The sequence below is a fragment of the Crinia signifera genome, chromosome 2, assembly GCF_055691185.1.
Source record: "Crinia signifera chromosome 2, ASM5569118v1, whole genome shotgun sequence".
NCBI classification, from domain to species: Eukaryota; Metazoa; Chordata; class Amphibia; order Anura; family Myobatrachidae; genus Crinia; species Crinia signifera.
In genome coordinates, this window is record NC_139218.1 from 286352353 (window position 1) to 286380294 (window position 27942).

Consider the following 27942-nt stretch of genomic DNA (forward strand, 5'->3'; position numbering starts at 1 on the left):
TTATTACAGTGCCTGAATCAGAAATGACAGACTGTGTTTGGCCCTGGATTTAAGAATAGGCATTCTAGTCCATGAAAGAGCAGTAGTAGGACCAAACCTGCACATTAAAGCCATGGTCTGAGCCTTTCCTTGCCACTGCAGTTTGTGTAATGTCATTTTGGCAATTTTACATTTTCTCGCAGCAACGTTTCCCTTCATATAGTGAAAATTGGCTTGCCTGCACAGTCTATTTTTTCCCCGCAGGGCAAGCATTGGCATCGCAAGCTGTATACACACTGTGTGATTTGTGCCAACCTTTCTTCGGATTTTGACAATATATACAAAATCAGAAGCTTATATTGCTCTGTGTATATATGCATTTAATGGGCGGTATTCAGTCTGGCACTCTGACTGTTGGAACGTCCCGACAGCCAGAATCCCGGGTCGTTTTCCCTCTGCTAGACAAATACTCAACAGGTGGAATTCAATGTTCCACCTGTTGATTGTCGAAAAGTGGGACGTGTTGGTGAAAATAGCTGCAGATTGTCGAAAAATGGCAGTGAAGTCAACAATCCACGGCCGTTTTTTGACAAAACAGATCCAACTTCTTTAAAATAATTTTTCTGTTTTGTCGGAATCCGCTTTCAATGGTGTCGGAAACGGCAGCATTGAATAGGCGGTAAGCTCTATTTCCCCTTACGGAAGTAGCGGCCGAGATTGAATAATCCCCTCTGGCTACCAGCTTTCAATCAAGATTCATGATTGATTTACACCAGGGCAGGAGCAGGAGATTGTACAGAAACAATTGACAATACATCACACTAACATATTTATCATGCAAGAGACACACAATGTATCTTTCTGTATGTTGTGCAGGATCACCAATTAAATTACATTCAACAAAAAGTGCAAGCACTTTTATGCTGCTTTCACATCGCCTAAACGGGTAATGACCTGGTATTTCTAAATGGGTCTTTAAACCAGGGCCATCTTAACAGTATTATGGGCCCCTGGGCAAAGCTGTGCAGTGGGGCCCCCATCTACACAACAACTCACAAAAATTTAAATTGTCCAAACTTAGAAAAGAAATGGAACGTTATGACATTATTATGAATAATTTTTATTTAAATTATATTTTTTATTGACGCATATGTATTCACAGAAGAAGAAAACCTAACATGAAATAAGACATGGTCAAACCGTTGAGTGTGTATTATTCCAGATGCAAACACAAAAAAAATATGCCAACCTTTCAAGGCTCTCAAGTCCCTTAGACAAGGCTGTGTACAAGGTGGAAAAGGTGAATCCTTGTACACAGCCTTGACAAAGGGGCATGCTAGCCCCAAAATGTTGGCATATTCTTTTTGTGTTTAATATACTGTAATTATTTTACACAGGCACGGTGCCTCGCTACGCTCGGCACACTATTTTATTCTCCCACCACGCCCTAGTGGATGGTACAGATGTAGCGGGATTCATCTTTGCAGGGGATGGCGATGGCGTCGCCATCCCCTGCCCCGCCGCCATCTGTATGCCGGAAGGGGACGCGCGTGCACGAGGTGCGCGCGCGTCCCTTTCCAACGGTGCTGCCCTTGGTCACCCGGTGCCCACACCCGGTGCCCCCCGCAGCCTCCTCGGGTACCCCCCCCCTGCCTCCTCGAGCGGGAGGCGGACAGTAATGCGTCCGCCTCGCCGCCCCGCCGCCCGGATACTGAGACGCTCGTGCGTGGGGGACGCACGCGCGTCTCAGTCAGATAGTGGCGCCGTGTTCCTGGCGATCCGCCAGCAGCATGCTGCTGGCGGATCGCCAGCAAGGATGAGCCAGGATTCATCTGTAGGGCATGAAATACTGCCTGTCGGCACATGTTGGCTCAAAAAACAGTGAAAAACCCCATGTCGACCTTTTGACTGTCGACCTAGACATTGTCGAACTAATGACCTGTCGAACTAACGATCTTATGACCTATAACCATGTTGACATTTTCCCATGTCGACCTAGACCCTTGTCAACCTTTTCCAATGTCGACCTAATGGTGTCGACCTAATGACTGTCGACCATCATGCTGTAGACCAAATGAACCCCTTAGTTTGGCAGCAGCAGCTTACTTTATTTTGAAGGGCCAGGGAGCCAGCCAGGACAGGAGGCTCAGAAGGAGGATTGTCCATGGTTGACTGATGTGGATGACTCCCAGTCCCAGTAATGCTGTGCAGGGCTGGTGCGGTTGGGCATCGCCGATGGTGATGGATGGCAGTATTATTCAGGGCCGTGTCTGCCGGTGTAGTATAGGGGTGCAATCAGGGGTGGGGGGCCTGGCCCGGGTCTTACTGATGGGGGGGTGGAAGGCTTTGGGCCCTCAATGTTTTGGGGCCCTAGAGCAACTGTCTTTAAAGCCCATGCATTAAGAATGCCCTGCTTTAAACGGGTCTGAGCCATAAAGACCCTTTCCCACTGCATGTATATTACTGGTTAATTACCGTTTTTGTACCTTTCACATAGAAGCCATTTTGAAAGGTACAAAAACGGTAATTCACCAGTAATATACCACCCATTCCCTTGCAGGACAGGTACCAGGGGAGGACGAGGACTAGTGAGGGATCTTAAATAATGTTTAAGATCCTTTCTCACTGCCAAAAAATGGCTCCTAAACGTGTAGGACACTGCTTTTTACCCGTTTAACAGATACCGGTATTTGTTAAACGGGTAAAGCACCCTGGAGCTTTCCCACTGCAGCTCTACCCCTTTAAAAAGGCGAAAAAAATGGCAATTTACTGTTTAAGAGCTGCAGTGGGTAAAGGGTATAAACTAAATATATATTATTGTTAGGAGAATGTTCAAAGCAAAACAAAAGGTAAAAAGACAGAAAGGTGAAATAGATCTGATTTACACTGTTACAGTTTAAGTCAGTATGATGCAGATCGGAAACCGTGAAGCGAGGGGGTAGAGGTTAATAGGAACTGCAGACATACCAGACACTGCATTAATACAGCTTGAGGGCAGATAACATAAGACATGAAAAAACAGACACGATAACTGCAGAGACATGCACAATGATTAAATAGTGGCGGGGGCTTATTTACACTTGAATGAAAAGTAAAAATCTGTATCTAGAAATATACTAGCCCGCATTCTAATTGTAAACCTCCAGGGACTATGGGGGTTCTTTTGGTTCACTCTTTCTGACAAATTCCTTCTTAGATGGACAAAACCATGAGCACTGCAGGTGGGGCAGATGTTACTTGTGCAGAGAGAATTAGATTTGGGTGGGGTTTTACTTCAAAGTGAGATCTATATTGAAGTGTAAAAATAAAGCAGCCAGTATTTACCCTGCACAGAAACAAAATAACTCACCCAAATCTAATTCTCTCTGCACATTTTACATCTGCCCCCCTGCAGTGCACATGGTTTTGTCCATCTAAGAAGGATTTTGTCAGAAAGAGTGAACTGGAATAAGACCCTATGTTACTGGCTGCAATACTCCTACTACCACAGCAGTTAGAAATGTTGACATCAGCCTGCTGAGTATGGACTGAACTCCTGTACCAGAGGAAGTGAATGGAAATACTTTTTAGGTTATTGCAGACTTTACTTATTAATTGCATATGGCAGTGGTTCCCAAACTGTGTGCCTAGGCACCCTGGTTAGCCTCAGGACACTTGCAGGGGTGCCTTGGGATGGTGGACCTAGATCAATTCAGATTATGAATGGTCAATGGCAGCCACCAGCACTGGTTTTGCCTGTTACAATCATAATATATGTGGACAAACAGAAGCAAGTCCTGTCCCTCACCAGATAACTATGACATATACACACAATGCACTTACTTTAATATTTTTTTCTGAATTTCTCGATAAGAAGCATTTGGCCTAGGGGTGCCTTGAAATTATTTTGATGCTCTAGGGTGCCGTGATTCAAAAAAGTTTGGGAACCCCTGGCATATGGCAAAATGCACCCCCTACTGGGAAATATAGGGTTGGTACAGAGGAGCCCTGTGCCCTGCATTATACCTTACAATATATCAATATTAGTTTTATGCCATTAAAATAAGAATATATATTTTTATATTCTGATTACAATTGCTTTATATTATGGAGTATTCAGTTTTGTGTTAATCATCTATTTTTAATAAAAGAATGAACAGCTGTGTCTTACAAGGTGACTGTATTAGTGACAAAAGGAGGGGCTGGATTAGGGGGGACATTTAGTATTTTTTACTATGTTTTAATGCACTGCACTGAAAAAGAGGAAGAGAAGATCTAAGTGTTGCTCGAATACAACATAAGAAAAATTGTATTGTATAATATGTGTCAGTTCCTGACATGGATGTCCCAAGCCTGGAGAAGTGATGTAGCTGACTGTTTAGGGGGAGGGTCTGAGCTCTTTGTATCATTAGACTCCACCCCTATTACATAAAACTGTTGTGAATCACAAGTCCATGGGCAAAGGGTGAGGCTACAATGAAGCAAGTGACATCATTTTATACTTGCACCTTCCATATGGGCCTGCAATTTCTGATATTATCTCCCCAACCTGCCCACTTCACTGGAGATCAACCAACTCTTCCGGCAGTATGGGAGACTACTCAGAAAAATCTGATGTTTCTTGCACCTTCCAAGAGAGTAAGCAAATGTGTATAATACCCAGCAGCTGAGGTGCCACAGGGAAGATTGTGGGAGGTAGGAAGAGCCAACAGAGACCTTAGATAGCAGATCCTGTAGGGCAGACTCACATGCTTTTGCAATTTGTTGGTTGCAGAGCTGCTGAGATCCCAGGACAATGTTGCAGTAGATTGGTGGATGACAGCTACGCTGCTGCTACCATTAAGGCTAGGAGCCATGTGTGAAGTCAAAGCCACCACTGAGAGTTCGGGATAGCAATTGTTGGCCATTAGAACTTGCCTGCCGAGAGAGAGAGATGCTTGTGCGAGTGCAGCCATGAAAGTGATGCCAGGAGAGCCAGGATGCTAAGAGCCAGTGCTTTGGATGCAGAGACACATGGACAGCCCACAAGAACCAGACTCTGAGAGAGTCAGGCTGCAGTGGAGGAGACGCTAACAGTGCCATGGAACAGGTCTACTAGACATAGTAAGTGCACACTTGACTCAGACATGTGTCCACTGAGATCACAAGCAAGACACAAATATACGTTATTTGTACTTGTACTACTTTAAATCATGCTCATTGAGGCATTAAGCTACCTACAAGTGGAAGATTTTTTAAGATTACAATATGCAGTGCAGCATCTACAGTTTGAAGTCACCCTGACAACTCCTGCTTATTTTATCAATGATTGTGGCCCAAGCACAAGCCATTAACCCAGATGTTATACTGTGCCAAGTTTACCCACAGTACTGTAAGTTCAAGCAGTAACGGGCAGTATATTGTTTCTACAGCTGATGAAGTTCAGTGATTTAATTTAAATGCATTTAAAGTCATTTCTACATCTACTCGGGATAACACATAACACTTCCTGTGATAAGGCTTATGCAGCATACAAGTCAGTGAGCTACCTTACTGTAACTGAGACTGTCAAAACTGAGCATCCTAAAATCTGATTGCCCCCTTCACCCACTTTTATGTGCGCTGAAGCAAGAGCCGGCCATTTAAGTCAACACCTTCTTTACCAGAACCCTTTGTGCTAAGTATCTATACAGGACTTATTGCATAAATATAATTGTTGAGTAATGTGTTTGCCTTCCATTACTAATTTAAAGTAAATGTTATTTATGTTGTTACTTATGTAGAGCTACTGTAATACATTATGAAGTCATGGATGTGATTTCCTATATTCTAGTCTTAAGTGTATTATGGCCATAGTGTGTGTTGCAGTAGGGCCTTTCAGTCACATGACCAGCATTCCAAGTGTACAGTATTAAATCTACTGGATGTACTGCAAATTCTAAAGTATTTTGATTTCTGTATTTGAATCTTATTATTTCTGAAACCAGACATGATCCCAATTACACACAACACACAACATTAGGGGTGTCATGTTAGTATAAAGAGATATTAAGTTCAACCAATGTGCAATAAATTGACAAGGCATTTATGATAAGGCCACCTTAGAACATGAACACCAATGCATTTCAATTACACCTATGGCAACCATTGGGGATTGCTAGCAACCTAAAAGTAATAAAGCAAGGTATGTAATAATATAGGGGTTTATTCTAGCTAATTCTTTCTGACAAAATCCTTCTTAGATGGACAAAACCATGTGCACTGCAGGGGGGCAGATGTAACATGTGCAGAGAGAATTAGATTTGGGTGAGTCATTTTGTTTCTGTGCAGGGAAAATACTGACTGCATGATTTTACACTTCAATATAGATCTCACTTTGAAGAAAAACCCCACCCAAATCTAATTCTCTCTGCACAAGTTACATCTGTCCCACCCACAGTGCACATGGTTTTGTCCATCTAAGAAGGATTTTGTCAGAAAGAATGGACTAGAATAACCCCCATTGTTACAGAATAATTGATAATAGTAGTAGGCGATACAATGCATAAACCATGTGATTATTTATAGCTATAAATATAAATGCTTAAAAAAGGGAAATATAAACATTTGATTGGATAACTATACAACTAGTCAAGAATCCAGTAATCTAACTAAACTGATTAGTTGAGTAGAAATTTCTATAATCAGGATGTATTTTAACTTTGTATGCCTGGATTAATGTGCTTCCATGAAATCCCATTTTATTTGGAGAGGAGGTAGTAATATAAGTGATCTTAAATATTAAAAAGTTCACTGATATTCAGTCTATTAATGCATAGCGATGTTCAGCTGAGTTGGATGGATCATAAATATCTTGCATTAGATGGGGTCTTCATTCACATAACACGCCACTGAGAAACTGGAAGCAGTCTCCTAACATGGTTAAGCTTACATAGCCAAAGGGTCGAGGGTATCCAATTAGCAGCATGGTTTACTGCATGGCTAGTAACCTGCGCTATCTATTCAATTAGCAAGGTTTACCCCTGTGCATTAACATTAGAAATACACATCATATAGAATCCAAACAGGTAAATGACACCACACTGGCTTTCATTTATTTTATTCAACATGATGAAATATAATGGGAGACCCCTCTCTATGCTGAGATTACATTTTAGAGGAGCGACTGGAATGTAGTTCTTCCTCTACCTATGATTTTTTCTGGGCGTCTAAGAATGAATGTTTTTTTGGTACTTGTTTCCTAGCAGGGCGCCCATCGCATACCATCGCATACCATCGCATGCCTTAATTAGTGGTATGCGATGGTATGCGATGGACCCGATTTTCAGGTCCTAAGAGCCGCACTGTACAATTTTAAAATCGCATGCCATTAAAATGGCATGCGATGTGATTGATGCGATGAAAACAATGATTTAATTGTACACGCTGCGCTCGCCACGCTTTGGGTTGGCGTTAATAGTGGCAGTGGCGTTAACGATGGAGGTGCATATAACATACTAATCACCCTTCAGGGTGATTGTACAATGAAATCATCGTTTTGATCGCATCGCATGCGATCTGGTCGCATGCGATCCGATGCGATCAAAACTATGTAACAAGATTAAAATCGTGGGTGCCGTGCTAGGAAACAAGTACCGTTTTTACTTACATTTCCTCTAATAAAGCAGTTCTTGGTAGTAGGAAATAATGCTGAGAACAGCTTTCATTGCCCAATTGCTTTGTTCCTGCTCATGATATGCATGGTCATGGTGATGCTAGTCACCTTTCACATTGCCACCTAACAAAGTTAACAGCTCCTTTGCAGCCTATAACTAACATAAACATTTCTCTTCTCTGCTAAGGAAGGTAAGACTCGAGGAGGCATTCTTTTCCAAAATAAGCATGTTTCATCCTCATTGAAGATAAGCTCAGAAGGGTAACCATCCTTTTCATTTCAAGCTTTGAATTTTGCCGGAAATCCTGACTGCCTTGCTCACTGTTATAGCAGCTTCACTGGAAATATGTTTGTTATGGAGCTTATTTGCACTAATTGACAGCATTAAATGAACCTTAGCCATGTACGAATGTTGCCTATGTTTTCTCTTCTTGAATATAATTCAATTTACTTATTACCTTCTTCATTATTTTTTCCTGATTTAGGTGGATGCTTCATCGTGTTTGTTCATCCACACATATATTCATTTTCTATTTTATTGAGCAAATGGCTCCTTGATCAAATCACCATCATTAAGGATAACTTAGCAGGTCATCTTGGCAGTAGCTTTTATTTGTCCACTTTAAAAAAAAAAATGTTCTGATGGTAGATATAGACAAGTTCAAAGACACCCTAAAAAAAACTTGCACTCAGCTTCATCCACACGCCCTATCCATGCTAATGCTATTCCATATATATATTAGTTGCACTTCATTGCAATTTTCCATAGATTATGGGTGAAAACTGTCAATGCAGTAAGAATGTTTACACATGTGGTGGATGCAGAGTAGTGATGAAGATGAGGACAGGTTAAGCATAAGTGTAGCACTCTTATTGGCTGATTCAATGGTAGCTGCTAACTGGCATGATAATAAAAGTGTGCTTCAAACAACAGAGAGAGTTTATGGGGTACATTTACTAAGGTGGTAGTTAAATTGAAGATGGAATGTTTCCCATAACAACCAATCAGATTCTATCTATTATCTTCTAGAACTTGTTATATAAATAAGACATAGAGGGGGAAATTTACCAAGATGTGTATTATACTTCCCATGTGATGTTGCTATGGGCAACCAATCAGATCGACTATCTTTTAGAGGCTGCCAAGTAAATAAGAAGGTCTGTCTTTAAACTATCAGAACATACTATACAACAAGGGATAAGCTACTATAAACATAGGTTGAACTAGATGGACGCAAGTCTTTATTCAGCCTCACTTACTATGTAACTATGTAAGGTTGCCCATAGCAACATCACATGTAAAGTAGAATACACATCTTAGTACATTTCCCCCAGAATCTCATCGGTGCTATTGGCAACATCCCATCTTCAAAAGAACTCAAACCTTAGTAAATGTTCCCCTACATGTCACAATAATGTTATCAACATAAGATATTACACATTACATTTTAATTAGCCACATTTGATATCCACAGTAATAAAATATCACATACACATTAATCAGATATGTAAAATAAGTCAACATTTTCATCATCCACAGACATTGAAAGAACAACTATTACAAGCATAAAATACAGTCAAAATATATATATTTACATAATAATATACTCTCCACTGACCACTAAACATGAGAGATAAATATAGGTATAATTCCTACTGGAGTGTTGCTCCTGGGTTGGGTAAAATAAGTTATAGGGCCAGATGCACTAAGCTTCAAAACTGATAAGATGGATTGGCTAGTTGTTTATCACTCTCCATTTTATCACTTTTGAAGCTTAGTGCATCTAGCCCTTAGTCTGCTCTCTGTAGTGGTCTGGGCCCATGGATTGTGGTAGATGTAATAATACTCTGCCAACATGCAGCTCTTCTTCTTCTTCTTCTTCTGCTGTTGAGCCACCTCTGATAGTGCTTCCTTTTCCTGTTGACCCTTTCTCTACCTTCTTTTATCTTCCATCTCTTTTTACTGTACATTGCAGAAACAAAATATTCAAAATAAACTAAGAAATAAACTTTATTTTTTTACAAGATGGTTTAAGATTCAAGTTATTTACTTGAGAGTATAGTGGCAGAACAATGATATATAGACAATCCAACCTAAAATAATTCAGCACCAATTGGACTAAATTTAATAAGCAGCAGGTTTGGCGTCATTTTCATGTCAAATGGCAGCATTTACTAAGCATGGGCTTTTATTGTCTAAACTGAAGACTCTATCAATTGTCAGTGGTTTCTAAATGATAACCCGTCATGGTATGTTCTGTTTGACAGCAGTTTCTGCTGTAACCACTATGGAATAGAAGTTAAGCACTAGACAATCAATGCACAGCTCACATGATCAGTGCACGCTTCCTTAACTGTAGAAGTACAAATATATTTCAAAATTCAGGGGTAGATTCATTAAGCTCGGTGAAGTGATAAAGGGGGAAATTTACTACACATCAATACGAATACGAATTGCCATATTTTCGGGATAGTAAATGTCAAGAATAAGTGTATTTCTGAATACAAATACACCTATTTTTTACGAATTACCTTTAGTAAATTTCCCCCATCATGTTTACCAGCCCCAGACTGGCCAGTGTAGGGATTGAATCCCTCAGGAAGTTAGGACTACCCACAAAAATGAAGTTCCACCTCCCTAGGGACAATGACTATTCCCTGCACACCTCGATGGTGGTTACAGGGTTAATCTTAATACAATAATATTCATTACAGGCAGTTTATAATTCTCAGGAAGCCAGAATGCTGGTATAGACTTCCTGGCACTTGTAGTCTCCATATATAAAAAATATGCAGGGGCGTGACTGTTCGTAAAGATGTGACCGTGTCTTTACACAAAAAGATTTATGAAAAACCAGTAAGCTCAGCATGGCGTTCTGCACAGGGAGGAGATTGCTGCTGCATGCGCTGGGAAGAGGAAAGAGGCTGCTGCTGATAGGTAAGAAGTGGAGGCTGGGCCGTAGTCCTGGGTACCTATGGCGACCTTCCAAGCCCTGGACCAAGTAAAGAGTATCTCTCCCTGATCACTCCTGACTTTAGAATCACCCCTTCCACCAAATGAAACCTTTCTCTGTAAATAACCATTTGGATTAGGCTTATTGATGGTTTATATTAGGCAAATATGCAAGGGAACATCAAGACTAGCTTATTTACCTATCATCTGCCATAACTAATTTGATTTACATTAATTTCAGACCCCTACAATTTGTTGTGCTCTCATTGGCTAGCACCTCTCATATACCCCAGGCATCCTTATTCCATATTGTACTGACTCTCTGATTTCATGATTCCACTAGATCCAAATGTATCTGTACTCAGTATTGCAAATATTCATGTATGTTCTTACCTGTTACCCGCATATTACATTATAACACCTCTATGCTCCGTTTCCAAACAAAGGATATTTTAGCAATAAATCTTATTTATATCATGAAACCATAATACATAAGCCAATTAGATATGCTATTTGAAGCTTAATAAATGTGTATGTAGCTAAAGTGTATATAAACAATGCTTTTATTGAATAGATTGAGTCTTTCACAAGTGCATTATTTGTATGTGTAGGATGTATATACAATACAGTCATTTTGTATTGATGGAAATCAGTAAGTCCCGTTTGTACTGAGCAGCACTCGCAAGTTATTTACTTTGTATTTACAGTAGCCATTTCTGGATAATGAGTTGTTGTTTTTCTTGAAAAACATTTATTAGAATGAGCACAATATCCTTCTTAACCTTCAGGAACACTGTGCTTACTGAACTAAAGCCTTGTATTCCTTGCAGAATGAGAGCCACTCCTGTTTAGACACTGCAGCCAGGGTTTGAGATCAGTCGACAATTACAAAGACTGCTCTTTCAATTTAACAATCGGTGCATTAGGCTAAAATAGTCGCACAAATACTGCCGCAATTGAAAAGGTTTGTGGTGCAGAAGCAATGTCCTCCTTTTACCTGGATCTTATCCCCGGTGAATGAACATTAGCAGAATATTCTTTTTTGGCCTTTCGTTTCACCTTGATCTTCTCACCAAATGCAGATCAACATAATACTCCCATTTCTATAGTATTTATTGCCTTGGTCATGATGTGAGGGCCCTTTTTTCAACCTGAATAGTGTAAAAGGGGAAACATATTATTGCAAAGAGTCATTATTGTGCTGGGAATGTATAAACAGCTGAGAAGAATAGAGCGACATGCTCATAATGGGCAGTGAAAGCTCTTCATTTTGTTAGCATTGTCTACCGTTCCTTTCTAAACAACCTCCCTTTTTTCTAGCTATCAATACAAAGTTCTTTTTAGTAAAATGAAGTGTATTCATGCTGACTGAAAGAGGCTTTTAAAGTCGAACTGTGCCCACACAATGGGAAGGCCACGCAGGAGCAGATCGCGTAGGGAAGGGAAACTTGGTCAATGTTCATTACTCAAGGCAAGACACTCACGGCCTCAGTAGCGTTTTGTATAGAATCAGATAAACTTTCTCCATGATCAACAACTGAAATAATTTTTCTTAGCTGTCAGGTTTCTTTCTCTCATTCCTTCCCCCTTTCTCACACTTTTTTTGCAGCCTGGCAGAAGCTACTGATCTCATCCCTTGGATACTGGTCTGATAAATGGGCTTCTTTCAGTTGGTGGCAGGCTTCAAGCAAAATAGATAATCCTGGATAATGTGGACACAGTTTTCATTTCTTGTCACCCAATTAAACTGCAATTATCCAGAGTGCAACAGCAGAAAAAGTGGAAAGAATGGAGAGAGAATAAGAAGTGATGACTCCCCGGGCCTCTTTATACTGTTCACATTAGCCTAGATGTGTTCTATTCTGATAATAAAGTGCGAGTCTAAGCACACAGCAAGAAGCAGGCCAGCTGCAACCTGTCGCTACAATAAAATGCTACAGCAACTTCTATGGGAAATGTCACTTTTGGCTATTTCAACATGAATCTTTCCCTTCTCACCAATGACACTGAACCGAGATTACGTTTAACTGATTGTTATATAAACAAATGGACTCTGTTGTGACCCAAAGCATCATCCGTCAGTAGAAGATCTATGAATTGTATAGCTATTAATAATATACGTCTTTGCTTAATTCCAATTGCAACACAGTAGTGATTCTCACAAATAAAACTGTATATATTTTCTTTCAACAATGCCTTGCTGATGTAACGCTCAGTAAGTGGAACATAAAAAGTCATTTTGTAGCAAATGAAGTAGATCGCAGCATATCTTTCGCAAGAGTGCCCTTTGCCAGGATTTATGGTACACATCGCTGAACCAGAGAGCATCTGACAAACATTCATTGAAAAAGTCTTAAACATTTAAAGGGAATGTCAGAGTCATTGCTTGTTACATTCATTTGGTCAGGGGCTACCACCACTAGTCTCTCACTCACTTGCAACCCTCTACAAAATTCTCCAGGCTAATTAAATTGACTCAACCAATCATAGAAAGAAGTAAATATGCTGATGTGGAAAATGAGAAAGTAATACAATTAACCCACTTACATTTTAAGTACTTACAAAAAATATATATATATTATTAATAATAATAATAATAATAATAATAATTTCATGATCTTTTTTGTGTATATTGTTTTTTTTAAGAACTTCATGTAAGTTAATAGAGAGGCATTTTTGGAGCATATTATAACCTATATTCACACACTCTTACAAAATGTATTTATAGAGGTAACATTTAAAGAAACATTATCATAAAACATTGAAACTTCAGGAACAGGCTTCTATAAATGTAACAAAATTACTCCCATCAAGCCACCAAACAAAAGATAATTGCCAGTAAGATATCATGCTATGTTCTACTTTAATATCAACAATACTGAAAGATCTGTAAATGTAACATTTAAGCCTATTGATTGCCCTCAGACAGTCAATAAACCGAAACATTATAAGATCCGTGTCATCCGTGTCATCTCGTGCCTCGTGTCATCTCGTGTGTGTGTGTGTGTGTGGGCCCTAGGCAAAGCAATGTAATGGGGCACCTACCTAAGTAGAAAAATCATAATGCCCTGTGGTGTGTCCAGTGGTGTAGCTAGGTGCCACGGAGCCCGGAGCAAGAGCATGTTTAGCCCCCCCCCCCCCCCGTTTGTAGTAGATGTTCAGCATTTGCCATGGTGCTCTGATGCCGCGGCCTGCTGAGGGCTTCTGTGGCATGGGAGCAATAGTACCCCCAGCCCACATACAAGTAACAGCATGGGGCCCCTGTGAGGAACACTTCTGAACAATACGTTTTGTTGTCTGAAATAATGAGAAAACACAAAGATAGCAGCCAGCGTGTACCAATCCTCTACTGTGCGCGTTCATGCCAGGCTGCCCAAGGTTACAGGTACCCAGTCCCATAGGGCACCACATGGTGCAGGGTAATACATGGCACAAGGTAAGACATCACATAGTGACACATCGCACATGAGAACACAGGGGGCACAGGGTAACCCATGGCAACACAGGGCACAGGATAACATAGGGTAATCTATGACACAGGGTAACTCATGGCAACACAGGGTGACACAAAAACAAACGTGACAAAGAGGGTCACAGAGTCATACATGGTACAGAAGGGCATGGAGGATCAAAGGGTACAGGGAAGTGCAGTATAATAAAGGGCACAGCAGTGCACAGGGGGGTACAGAGTAACACATAGCACAAGCGGGCACAGGGGAGAACAGTATAACACAGGGCACAGGTGGGCATGGGGGAGCACTTGCCACAGAAGATCAGAGTAACACATAGCTCAGGTGGGCACAGTATAACACAAGACTCAGGGCAGCACAGAAGGCACAAGGTCACACATGACACAGGGGGCACAAGGTCACACATGGCACAGGAGAGAACAGTATAACACAGGGTCATACATGAGGCACAGAGTAATACAGGGCACAGTATAACACAGTGGGCACAAAGTAACACATAGCAAAGGTGGGCACAGGGGAACACATGGCACAGAAGAGCGCAGAGTAACACATAGCTTAGGTAGGCACAGAATAACATAGGGGCACAAAGTTATACAGGGGCACAAGGGCACAGAGTCACACAAGGAGGCACATGGTAACACAGGGGGCACAGAGTAATACAGGGGGCACAGAGTAACACAGGGGGGCCCAGTATAACACAAGGGCACAGAGTCACACAGGGGCACAGAGAAATACAGGGGGCACAGAGTAACACAGGGAGGCACAGAGTAATACAGGAAGCACAGTATAACACAAGGGCACAGAGTCACACTGGGCATTACGGGGGGCGGGAGCTCATTCCCCACTAACTCTGCTGCTGCTGATGGTGGTGGCATTACCCTGGCACAGAGGGAGGAGGGAGAGGACGGGCACAGTACCTGCTGCTACTGGTGGCCGGCTGCTGGGTGACACTGGGAGGCAGGCGGCTGTGACTGTGGGCGCCGAGCGGGGCACATAGACAGACTCACTGCAGCCAGGTAGCCCGCATCGGCGCGTCCCCTCATCCAGATCCAGCTGACAGGGCTTGCAACAGCCCTGAATGCACTGCCCGCTCCCTGCTGTGCCCGGGAGACGTGCTGCTATTTTCAATTCACGTCTCCCACTGGACTGCTAGCCAATAGGTGCTCGCGGTCCAGCAGCCAACAGTTGATTGGCTGCTGGACCGCAAGCGCCTATTGGCTAGCGGACCAGTGGGAGACAAGGAGCCAGGAGCGGGCAGGGGCGCGGGCGAGCTGGCGGTGCCGGCACTGGCACAGCTCCGGCGCCATGTTATCATACGGCCCCCGGAGCTGGTGCTCCGCCCTCGCTACGTCCCTGGGTGTGTCTCCACCTGCTATCAGCCATCCAGCAATTATTATGGTTACAGCCAGTAACTGTTTGGGCTGCAGGCCGGTAGGGAATGTTACCCAGCAGCTCTGATTTCGTGTAATTCACAACCAAATCAGACGGGCATCAATCTTTATTAGCCTCACAAGAAACTCCAGAGGCACCAGCATACCCCCGCTTGAAGTCCCCTAGAATTGTGGGGCCCTAAGGCAGCTGTCCTGCACATCTATGCCTTAATTTGGCCCTGGACAGATGTATAGATGAACAATGATCCATGGATTGGCACTAATCTGCACTTAGGTGTATCGCCTGCATACAGTAGGTTGTCCTAAAGTGTATAAAATCTGTAAATACTAATTAGAAAGCAGTGTTACAAATGCATATATTTTGCAGTTAGACGTGTGATCAAACAGTCATTAACACAAGCACTCACTAAACTAAGGGGCCGATTCAGATTCGCTTGTATCGATCTGAATTTGGCCCCAGTCCCGATGGTTGGGGTCTGAGCATGCACATTCCTGCGCATGCTCAAACCCCGACAATGCGCGGCTTTGGCGGTGAAGGATTGCCGGGGACAAATTGGTGGTGGACACAAGGCCGGAACAGGGAACCCCATAAAAACACTGGGCATTCCCCTTGGAATGCGGGTGAGCCGATGCCTGGCAGGGGTTAGGCTGCCCGTCTTCGTCCTAGTGCTCATAAATAAATTTCAATTCAGACTGCAATTTATTTGCGAAAGTAGGAGAAATCATTTGATGGCCATAAACCATCGAATGATAACGCCTGCATGCGAGGGGATGTGTTCTCGTACACATCCCTTTGCATGTTACTGAGGGGATTCGGTTGTGGTGGGGGGTGGCCTTCCTGGCGGGCGGCTTCAAGCCGCTCACTAAGCAGCGATGGACCGCTGCTTGGCGAGCTGTACCGAATTACCCCCTAAGTACAGGTAAACACTTTAAAAACCCAACTAAACACAATTTTTAGTGTTTATTAAATCTAATCAGACAATGATGTTAACTGTTATTTGTCACCTGAATTGGTGCCATTTTCATAAAACTCTTCTTTGGAAACAAATATTTCTCAATTTTTGGTACAGCCATCTTTGGCTTGATGTTGGCAGGCTGAACTTTACGTCATGCATCAACATAGATCAGGACAATGCATATGTTAATCTTTGCCCTTTCCCTTGTGCATAATGTCTACACTCCTGTTCCCAGCAATTTACATACACCCAAGAGTGCTTATTTTTATATAACACACCAGGACAATGGTGGTCCATTTGTGGAGGGTATCTTTTGTCTTGTTGCATTGTGCATTCTCCTGAACTGAGTGCAGGAAAGTACTGACAGTGGTAGGCATTTTAGTTGCATCTTCCCTTACAGATGCATCCTCATTCCTGCAAGTCCTCAACAACATCCTCTGCCATCTTGTATGTACAAGCAAGGGGATACATACTGTAAATGATCCCAGCAGTTGGCCGTCAAAAGACCAACACTGGCATCCTGCTACAGAGGATACAGACAGGGGCTCAATAAGTGACCTAATCCTCTCCCTCTACCCCCTAACCCTGACCCTCCCTGCCTGCAGCCTAACCCTAACCATCTCCACAGCCTAACCGTAACCCCCGAACCCACCACCTAAACCTACCCCCACCCGACAGCCTTACCCTAAACCAGCAATCTTAGTTCCCAAACCTAACAACCCCTCCCTGCAGCCTTACCCTGACCTTTACCCTATTATAACCTAACCCTAAGTTCCACCCTATTGCCTAACCCTACCTGACCCTTACCCAACCTAAACCTAATCCCCCTGGCATACTTTGTTTGGGGTGCCGGCTGTCGTGGTTATGTTGTCAACTTAGTAAAGTGTTTTGGAAGCAGATGGGATTCCGGCACCTGTATTCCGTCAGCAAGCATCCCCAAGGTAAGGGCCTTGCTGTGGAATGCAGCATGGCCCCCAATACATTGCTGCCAGCATACACACTTGCCAATATCAGCTCTCCACCAAGTCCCCATCACTAATGAGGTCATGCTGGGTACACATCGCCTAGTTTGTACCCATCATTAGTATGTACTAATCATTCTTATGACAGACATCAAGCCAAGTGTATATAAAGGGGCAGCAACTACAGGTGAAAAATATTTTTTGCCTTTACACAAAGCTGGAGCATCTGTAGCAGAGATCTACATGATATCATTTAGTAATACATAGAATATAGAAATAACAATCTAGCAATTGTTTGATAACTACAATCATAATAATCAGTGCACACTTGTACCAGCCCTATAATAGGTAAAATAGATGTATCTATATAATAATCGTCTGTGGTCTTTCCCATCTCTGTCATAGCAGTGGAAGCCAGAGTGCGTGCCTGTGGTGTTGTGGTGGAACCAACTGGGGGGGAGGGGGGGGGGGAAGAGCAGGGGTGGACCGAGGGGACCAAAATATGCTTGGTCTAGATCCTAGTAATAAAGTGTCCTGTTTATGTCCTGTCCATGATATATAAACGCCTCTCTCTGCATTTACAGCATATACACAGAAACATGTCATTTCTGCAAATGAGGTAATATGTTATAGTGATGTTTTTGAGAAAAACAAAAGACAACAGAAAAAGCTGCAGGGTTGTTTAAAACACCCCTCAGTTCATCCTATTGTTGCTAAGGGCCTTATCCTAGTTCACTCTTTCTGACAAAATCCTTCTTAGATGGACAAAACCATGTGCACTGCAGGGGGGCATATGTTACTTGTGCAGAGAGAATTAGATTTGGGTGGGGTTTTACTTCAAAGTGAGATCTATATTGCAGTGTAAAAATAAAGCAGCCAGTAGTTACCCTGCACAGAAACAAAATAACTCACCCAAATCTAACTCTCTCTGCACATGTTACATCTGCCCCCTGCAGTGCACATGGTTTTGTGCAACTAAGAAGGATTTTGTCAGAAACAGTGAACTAGAATAAGGCCCAAGTAACCTGTAGTGAACATATTCCTACAAATACCCTGAAAATAAAATCTACTCATTGCAATAACTGGGGGCCTTATTCTGGTTGGTGCGGATATGTCCGCGTGCGTTCGTTCCGCCGATGTTTTGTGTCTGCGCATGTGCAGAGGCATATCTGCGCATGTGCAAAAGGGACATACGTCCAAATTCCGCATGAATTGTTTACTCTACGAACAGGGGGAGGAGAGGGGCGTGAAGGGCTGTTTGGGCTCATTACCATATGTGTACACCCCGCGTTTCATGGGCGCTCCCATGAAAACGCTGGGCGTACGTATGGTAATGCGGCCGTGACGCACGTGTGGGGGGTGGACTTATGACATTGCCGGATGTCAGCTGCCCGCCCAGATCCCTGCTTTTGCATGGAGAAATGCCCGAGTGGTCTGAGCACGCGGGTGCTGCCTGACCACTCGGGCCTGCATTCGATGGTCTGCGACCATCGAATGATGGGGGAGGTTCCCAGAGATTGAAGAGGTGTATTCATGAGAAATCCACTCGTGCTCCGTGCGGTCAGCGGCTTACCGCATTCGGACGCAGTGAGCGATCCGTACGAAAGGGGGGGTTTAGGACGCTCGGTCCTGGCCGCATATTCGGATCCGGCCGCACCAACCAGAATAAGGCCCTGGATTATTTTCTTACAACCCTGTGGTAACGATTGTATGGCTTAATACAGAAGGAGAACCATTAACCCCTTCCCGACATTTGACGTACATGTACGTCATGGTCGGGAAGTACTTCCCGACATTTGACGTACATGTACGTCATGGCTTCTAACTGTCACTGCGTCTATAGACGCGGTGACAGTTAGGAGATGTCTGCTTTCCCTGACAGCAGACATCCCCCCTCGCCGCCCAGGGGGGGCAGGGGTGCCCCCCCCGGTCGGCGATCGCTGTGATTGGCTGTTCAAATCTGAACAGCCATTCACAGCGTTTCCTGTGTTACCGGCGGCTAAGCCGCTCGGTAACACAGAAAACGGTGGTGATCGGTGCAGCACCGATCACCACCGATGAGCAGCACCCCCCTCCCACCCACCCGGCACTCACTCGGCAGCTCCGGGGCAGCAGGCTCACCCGGCTCCCCCAGCAGCAGCAACAGCCTCAGCGCACGCAGCGCTTCCCCCCTCCCACCCCCCCCGCAAGCCGCAGCAGCAGCAGTAAATAATAAAATGGAATGGAATGAAATATATATATATATAAAAATATATATATATATATATATGTGTGTGTATGTGTATATATATATATATACACATATATGCAGGGCTATTTTTGTGCAGGCTCCAGCAGGAACTGTGGCCCTTATTCTAGTTCACTCTTTCTGACAAAATATTCCTCAGATGGACAAAACCATGTGCACTGCAGGTGAGGCAGGTGTTACTTGTGCAGAGATAATTAGATTTGGGTGGGGTTTTACACCTGCCACACCTGCAGTGCACATGGTTTTGTCCATCTAAGAAATATTTTGTCAGAAAGAGTGAACTAGAATAAGGGCCACAGTTCCTGCTGGAGCCTGCACAAAAATAGCCCTGCATATATGTATGTGTATATATGTATATATATATATATATATATATACACATATATATGTATATATATATATATATATATACACATATATATGTGTATATATATATGTGTATATATATATATGTGTATATATATGTATATATATATGTATATATATATATATATATATATATATGTATGTATATGTATATATATATATATATATATGCTTCCAGACAGATATTCCCGACATATGACGTATATATACGTCATGGTCGGGAGGTACTTCCCGACCGAAGACGTATATATACGTCATGGTTTTATAAACTGTCACCGCGTCTATAGACGCGGTGACAGTTTGGAGATGTCTGCTGTCCCTGACAGCAGACATCCCCCCTCGCGGCGATCGCTGCGATTGGCTGTTCAAATGTGAACAGCCAATTGCAGCGTTTTCTGTGTTACCGGCGGCTAAGCCGCTCGGTAACACAGTGATCGGTGGTGACCGGTGCTGTTAAGTACAGCACCGATCACCACCGATCGCCAGCCCCCCCCCCCTCCCACCCGGCAGCCCCCCTCCCTCCCACCCGGCCGGCTGCCGCAGCGCCAGCACCCCTCCCAACCCCCCACCAGCCGTAGCGCCAGCCCCCCTCCCAAAGCTGGTGACCAAAATGGGGTCACATGTGGGGGGGTTCCACTGTATTGGTGCTTCGGGGGTCTTGCTAATGCGACATAGCACCCACCATTCATTCCACCACCAAAAATCACTCCTTCCCTTCTGAGTCCTGCCATGCACCCAAATGGTATTTTTGGGTCACATATGAGGCATTGCCGTACTGGGGAGAAATTGGGGCACAGATTTTGGGGTGCTTTGTCTCCTTCATTCCTTGCGAAAATGAAAAATTTTGAGCCAGAACTGCATTTTTGTGTAAAAAATTACATTTTTTTACACAAAAATGCAGATCTGGCTCAAAATTTTTCATTTTCACAAGGAATGAAGGAGACAAAGCACCCCAAAATCTGTGCCCCAATTTCTCCCGAGTATGGCAATGCCTCACATGTGACCAAAAAATACCAGTTGGGTGCATGGCAGGACTCAGAAGGGAAGGAGTGATTTTTGGATTTTGCAGCACAGATTCTGGTTGAATGACCCCTGAAGCACCCATACAGTGGAACCCCCCCACAAGTGACCCCATTTTGCAAACTACACCCTTCAGGGAATTCATCAGGGGGTATAGTGTACATTTCAAACCCCCAGGGGTTTCACCAATTTTGATACAACTGAGCTGTGAAAATGAAAAATTAAATTTTTTCATTTTCACAGCCCAGTTGTATCAAAATTGGTGAAACCCCTGGGGGTTTGAAATGTACACTGTACCCCTAAATGAATTCCCTGAAGGGTGTAGTTTGCAAAATGGGGTGACTTGTGGGGGAGGTTCCTAACTTTTAGCACTTATGGTGCCTAGAAACCTACATGGTGCCTAAAAAAAAATCTCATAAAAAGGAGGCTCCAAAATCAAGTAGGTGCTCCTTCTATTATGAAGCCTGTGGTTTGGTCAACGTGCACACTAGGGCCACATATAGGATATTTATGAAAACAAAAGAATTGGGGGAATCAATTTTTAGTCACATTTCTCTAGTAAAATCTACTGTGTTCGTTAGAAAAATGTATTAAAATTGAAACTCTGCAAAAAAAAAGAAATTTTGAAATTTCACCTACACTTTGTTTTAATTCCTGTGAAACACATAAAGGGTTAACAAACTTCCAAAATGCTGTTTTGAATACTGTGAGGGGTGCAGTTTTTGAAATGGCATCAATTATGGGGGTGTCTCACATACAAGTCCCTCAAAGTCACATCAGAACTGAACTGGTCCCTAAAAAAATTAGTGTTTGAAATTTTCTTGAAAATTTGAGAATTTGCTATTCATATTTGAAGCCTCCTAGTGTCCAAAAAAATGAAAAGGAGGTTGAAATAATGATTGCAACATAAAGTAGACATATGGTCTTTGTTAGTTATTAACTATTTTGAGTGGTATGTTTATTTGTCTCACAAGCAGAAAATGTGACATTTTGCAAATTGCAAAATTTTCCATTTTTTCACGACATTTTGGTATTTTTCACAAAAAAACACAGACTGTATCGACCCAAATTTACCACTAACTTGAAGTACAATGTGTCACGAGAAAACAATCTCAAAATCACTGGGATAAGTAAAAGCAAAAAAAAGTTATCCCCACTTAAGTGAAACATGTCAGATTTGAAAAAAATGGCTCTGTCAGGAACGCAAAAACTGGCTCTGTCAGGAAGGGGTTAATTACATTGTGCTACTTATGCTTCCCCTGTTACTTCAGAAACACAGTTTTGCGCCTTTAGATCATTTTTGTTTTTTTGAAAAACAGTTTCCATTTTGCATGTGTTTTTGTATTTATAACGTTATTAGAGATTTTATTTCTTTTTGTGCACTAATCTTTGTTTCTTTAACAAAAATAAGGAAAAGATGATTCAAAGAGGAATCAAAGCAGCGCATCTGGACAAACACACCATCAAGTGTGTCTAATAATTGCTTGGGTTCAGCATTTGGGAGAGATAAATGAGAAGACTTTAAATGTATCTCTGAGATGTGCTATCACAGACATTGCCATCGGCAAGTTTTATCCAGTGAAGAAACACGAAGGCCTTGCGAGATAAAGATGATAGAAGGGGTACTATCAGGTGGCAGCCGGGTAATTACAACTTTCTATTTAGGCTGTGTAGTGATGCTGCATTGGATAAGTGGAGAATAATGAAAAAAAGGAGCAGTGATAATGTAGGAGCTAAATGGCAGAAAATAGCCTAGCATTGCCCACAAGCCTTGAGTGCCTACAGGGACTTTCAACTATCTTATTCAGTTTTCAACCACAGGAAAAAAATACTCTGTCCCTTTATTCTTCACTTCCTAAATTTGTTTCTAGAGGGACAAAAGAAGAAACTAGAATGAAATCTGGGATATGTGAAGAGAATATGACCTTTAAAAATAGCTCTGAAAGTCGCAGTGTTATTTTTATTCAGTTGAAACTCTCTAAAACCGTATTGTGGCCTTGGCCTGGAAAAGTGCACAATAAATACTTAGCCCTATGAAGCTTGTGTTTTAGGTTGGTTACCTACAGTGCAAATACCAGTACCACTACATGTGAAATGTAATAGAATATGGTTTGATATACCCAACATACACCTGAATTCAGTATTTAGATCAATGAAGAACATTTTTTTGACAGCTTCTCAGACGAACACAAAGTGAACACAAAGTCTTGGAGCTCTTATCAGGTCAAAGACTTGTCCTATCAACACCACTCTTGTGAGTATGGAGTAATTGGAACCCATTGTTCTATATCCATACCAGAGCAGCATTAACACCATGGGGCCTTATTCTGGTTCACTCTTAGAGGCAAATTCCTTCTCAGATGGACAGAACCATGTGCATTGCAGGTGGGGCAGATATAACATGTGCAGAGAGAATTACATTTGGGTGGGGTTTTACTTCAAAGTGCAGTGTAGAAATTTTCCCTGCACAGAAACAAAATAACTGGTACTCGTTTCCTAGCACGGCACCACCAATTTTAATTGTATGCAATCGGATTGCAAAAATCGGTTCAATCGCATCGCATACAACCAAATGCGATTGCCCCGACCGACCCGATTTTTTACATTGGAACCAATGTTAAATGCCCCCCCATTGTTAACGCCACGCCACGATCAACGTGAACCTGAAGCGTGGCGAGCGCGTGGGGCGGCAGTACGTGTCCTCCGACCTTTTCATACGCCGACGTGGAGTTGATTTTATATAGTGTGGCGAGCGTATTACGCGTTCCCTCGCGGGGCTTGCTGCGCTCGCCACACTTCGGGCTCGGTGGCTCGCTGTGCTCACCACACTATTTAAAATCAACTCCACGCAGACGCGGATAGTGGGGGTATGAAAAAGTCGGAGGACGCGTAGTGCGCTCGCCACACTTTGGGCTGGCATTCATCGTGGGGTGGCGTTAACAATGGGGGTGCATTTGACATAGAAATTACCCATCAGGGTGGGTATACAATAAAAAATTGGGTATGGGGGGCCATTTAACATTGCTTCCTATGTAAAATCGGGTCCATCGCATTGGTTTTGCCTCATTCCCATGATTGGCCTTCTGAAAATGTCTGTCCCATGGCATTCGCCTAAATGTTTGCTCACCTTACCTACTATAACTTACGAAGTGGACCCCAGATGGCTGCCTCACCTGGTACTTTAAAGAGCAGGTTCAGCAAACCATAAAATTGTTAATGCAGTGGGTATCAGGCTAGTTCACTGTTTTCTTATCCTTGTATGTATTATTTCCACATGCTGCTCATTCGCACATTGGACCTATACTAGTTTAATCATTCCCCTGCGTGTGCTTGCAGGGGAGCGATTTTTAGCGACTGTGCATGCTCATAGTCATGTATGCACATGTGCAGCCACTGTGTGCGAGCGGCCAGGGCGCTGGCACACAACAGTGTGGGGCATGGGGCGGCAGGCCAGGGGATGTGCCAATGGGAACACCTAGCGGTTCATGGGCGTTCCCATAAAAACACTGGGCATTCTCATGGTGATTCTACAATGACGCGGGTGCGGGGGATGGGCAGCTGTCCTCATCGGATGTCAGCTGCCCACCAGCTTCCGGCACAGGGCGACCCCAGATCTAAGACACCACAGAGGTGTCTCAGATCTGCAAGCGCTGGAGAAATCATTCGATGGTTGCCGATCATCCAATGATTTCTCCCCTTCACCCAAGGCTGTGAATGGAAGTTTATCCTAAACTTCCATTTGCCGACATGTGGTGGATCGCGGTTTGCGTGGGGAGGGCGGGCGGCCGTGCGGGTGGCATCTGGTGGACTTGCAAGGATGTGAAATTCGCAGCCTTGCGAGTCAACCAGAATAACCTCCATTGTTTGTAACCAAAGTATTTTGCCCAATCATGTCTACATCCCCTGGTGCAAGGTGTAGGATGAGGTGGTTTATTTTTTATTTCCCCCATGGTGTGTCCTTAGTTCTAAGCATTGCCTATTCTGTCTAGGGAATGATACGAAAATGTATCCTTCATACTTGGAATGAATAATCTTTGCAGTTGCTGAAGGAAACCGGCTTCTTTGCCCTTTGTATTATGTAATAATGGTTTCTGTGTTTTATGCAAAACATTTTTTTAAATACTTTATTGTGTTCATAAGTTCTATACTGTATTATGTCCGCACTGTCTTTTTTGTGTGCCTTGAGTCATATTGGACGAAAATAATTATATTAATAAAATTATTATTATTACACCGTAGAACCACATTATTAAAACTCTGTTGATCTTTAGATCCCAAAAGAGATCTACCCCCTTCAATCCCAGTGGTCTTCTCCTGTAGTCAAGTTACAAATCCCAGAACACCAGATATGCTAAGACTTATACCTCCACAAAATCCTGATGGCAACAATATTCATATTATTGAGCTGCTTTAATTTATGAATACATATATTGCTACAGCATCAAATGTCATTAAACATTTTAAATGTAAACTGACTGTACTCACATGTAAAGATGGCTACACAATAGACGATAAAATAATTGATATCCACAATAACGACCCTCGTTAACAATATTTCTGACTAGGGGGCACTTACTTACTAGTTGACCATTAGCTCATCTGATGAACTGGGTCATGCTGGAGGCGGGTGCAGTAATGCCTCCCAATGGCTCTGCTAGACAGGTTAGACAAATAAGAAAGGTACCACAGCCTATTTATCCATTGATCTAATTGGGCGTTGCCTGCTGTACTGGTAAATTAATACATTTTCACTTTTTGGCATCCTTTTGTATTTTGTAGATATGACATATATGTGCTCTTTGAAAACATTTATATAAAATGCACAGAGAAAATCTGATCTGCGAAGGGCAGACTAATATGGAAAATAAACTCCAGCCCTATTAGGGGCAGCCCTGATAGTGGTGGGGTCTATTGAGAATGTCTGACAAAAGAGGATAGAATTCTCTCTCATAAGGACTAAGGGTTCTGTACTAAGGGCAGTATTCAATGAAAATATTAACGGCGTGCAGCGAATCCTGTTTAGGATTCGCTGCACAGTCGCCGTGTTCCGGAGCCTCGCTGTCCCGCTGCTATCCCCGTATTCAACGAGGCAGAGGCTCGCTGCCCCTGACGGTGAGTGTGAACCGCCGCAGGGAGCCTGAGGATGGCGTCAGGCAGGGAGATGGAAGTCTCCCTGCCTGCCCCAGAACGTATGTGGGGGGGGGGAGGTGGGCTCCCCGGGAGCCAGGCAGCACAAGCTGCCCCCCGGGAGAGCCAGCAGGGGACCAAATATGCACTGCTCCCGATCGTGCATATGTAATGATCGGAAGCAGTGAATATATGAATATGTAATGAGCGGCTTTCTGCTCCCGGCCCCCTGCTGGCTGCTATGTGTAAAAAAAATATATGTTTTTTTAAATTAAATATATATTCAAGTGCTATAAGCACATGAATAAAAAAAGCATGCCCCTCCTCAGAATAAAATTCCTGATTTTTTTACACCAAATGTAAAACAACAACAACAACTTTATTTTAAAAGTTCACTTCCACTTCTCCATGAAAAGATGGCAATTTGATACACGGCGACACACTGCGAAAATCACTTAGAAAGACGGCGAGAAGTGCACGTTGATCAGGATGATTCGCTTTCTGACCTAAAAAATCACCCTCCAACGCGAAAATAGCACAAATTCGCCGTGAAACAGGGCGAATTATCCTCATTGAATACTGCCCTCAGCCTTGGAGAGAGATAAAGTGTCCGGTGATAAAGTACCAGCTCCTGTCATATTTTAAACACTGGGGCAGATGTATTAAGCCTGGAGAAGAGATAAACTGGAGATAAAGTAAAAGGAGATAAAGCACCAGCCAACCCACCAGCTACCAACTGTAATTTTCAAACACAATATATTGGCTGGTGCTTTATCTCCTTTCTCTTTATCTACAGTTTAATTCTTCTCCAGGCTTATTAAATCTGCCCCACTTTCTGCAACATGGCAGTTAGGAGCCGGTGTGCTGATACTATGTCTATTTTATCTCTATCCAAGAATTAGTACATAGACCCCCACCTTTATTATGCTTTCAGTGCTGGAGACCCGACAGACTGTCAGTGCGGGGTGAGATTCACCGGAGGACCAGCTTTGTGGGAGTGAGGAAGGGTATGTATGTGTGAATGGATTGGTGTAAAAGTTATGCATTACAATTTTTACAATTCTGTGTGTGTGTCTTTATTTGAACATTCTTTATACAGGCAATTTACAAGTCTAAGGGGGCCCGTTTCGACAGGTCCCAGCATGCGGGAGAGGCCTTCTGGGAATTATAGTTCTACTGTAAAAAGCAATATTATTTTATCTAATTTTTACCCTTATTTTATCAGCTTGGCATCCACCACCCAGGGATGCCAGGGACAGTTCTGGGCTTCCCTGGGGTATGGGGGATCCTCACTCCCCCAGGTACCCTATCCAGGGTTGACCAGCCATGGCCGTCATGTGTAAAAAGTGTCATAATACTGCTGGCTTTTGGAGCCTGGTGCTAGGTCCAAAATACTGGGGACCCCCAGTTTTTTTGTTCCCCATATTTTTGGAACCAGGACCAGTTCAAGAGCCCAATGCTGGTTTCTTACATACAGGGGAACCCCACAATGTTTGCCTTGTATTTGGGGAACCAGGACCAGCTCAATGAGCCCAGGGCTGGTTATGCTAGGGAGGGGGGACCCCACGCCACTTTTTAAAAGTTTTTTTTAAAGGTTTACACAAATCCGCATACTCCCATGTCTAAAAAAAATCTCATTACTAAAAACTGCTCGTCTAAAAAATAGCACATTTTTGTAAAAATAGCTAGAAATCACATGCGATTTCTGACTTTGTCTAAAGATTCACATCCTATTACGTGTGCAAATTTTGGAAAACAAATGTACACGATTTTTTAGCTGTCTAACAAATCCCACCATATTACATATTGCCCTTTGATTTAATAACTCTGGCCCAAAAGGGAGTGTGGCCATGGATGG

At 42.9% G+C, this 27942-nt stretch overlaps 1 long non-coding RNA gene across 1 annotated transcript in view; it reads right to left on the minus strand.

Moving 5' to 3' along the window:
• Window positions 1–8691: 8691 nt before the first annotated feature.
• Window positions 8692–27942, minus strand: part of LOC146059059 (uncharacterized) — a 31985-nt gene continuing 12734 nt past the window's right edge. The window contains exons 2-3 of the long non-coding RNA XR_014470125.1: window positions 11542–11695; window positions 8692–9554 (exon numbers count right to left, since the gene is read on the minus strand). This is a non-coding gene — a long non-coding RNA (uncharacterized LOC146059059). The remainder of the gene's footprint in view (window positions 9555–11541; window positions 11696–27942) is intronic.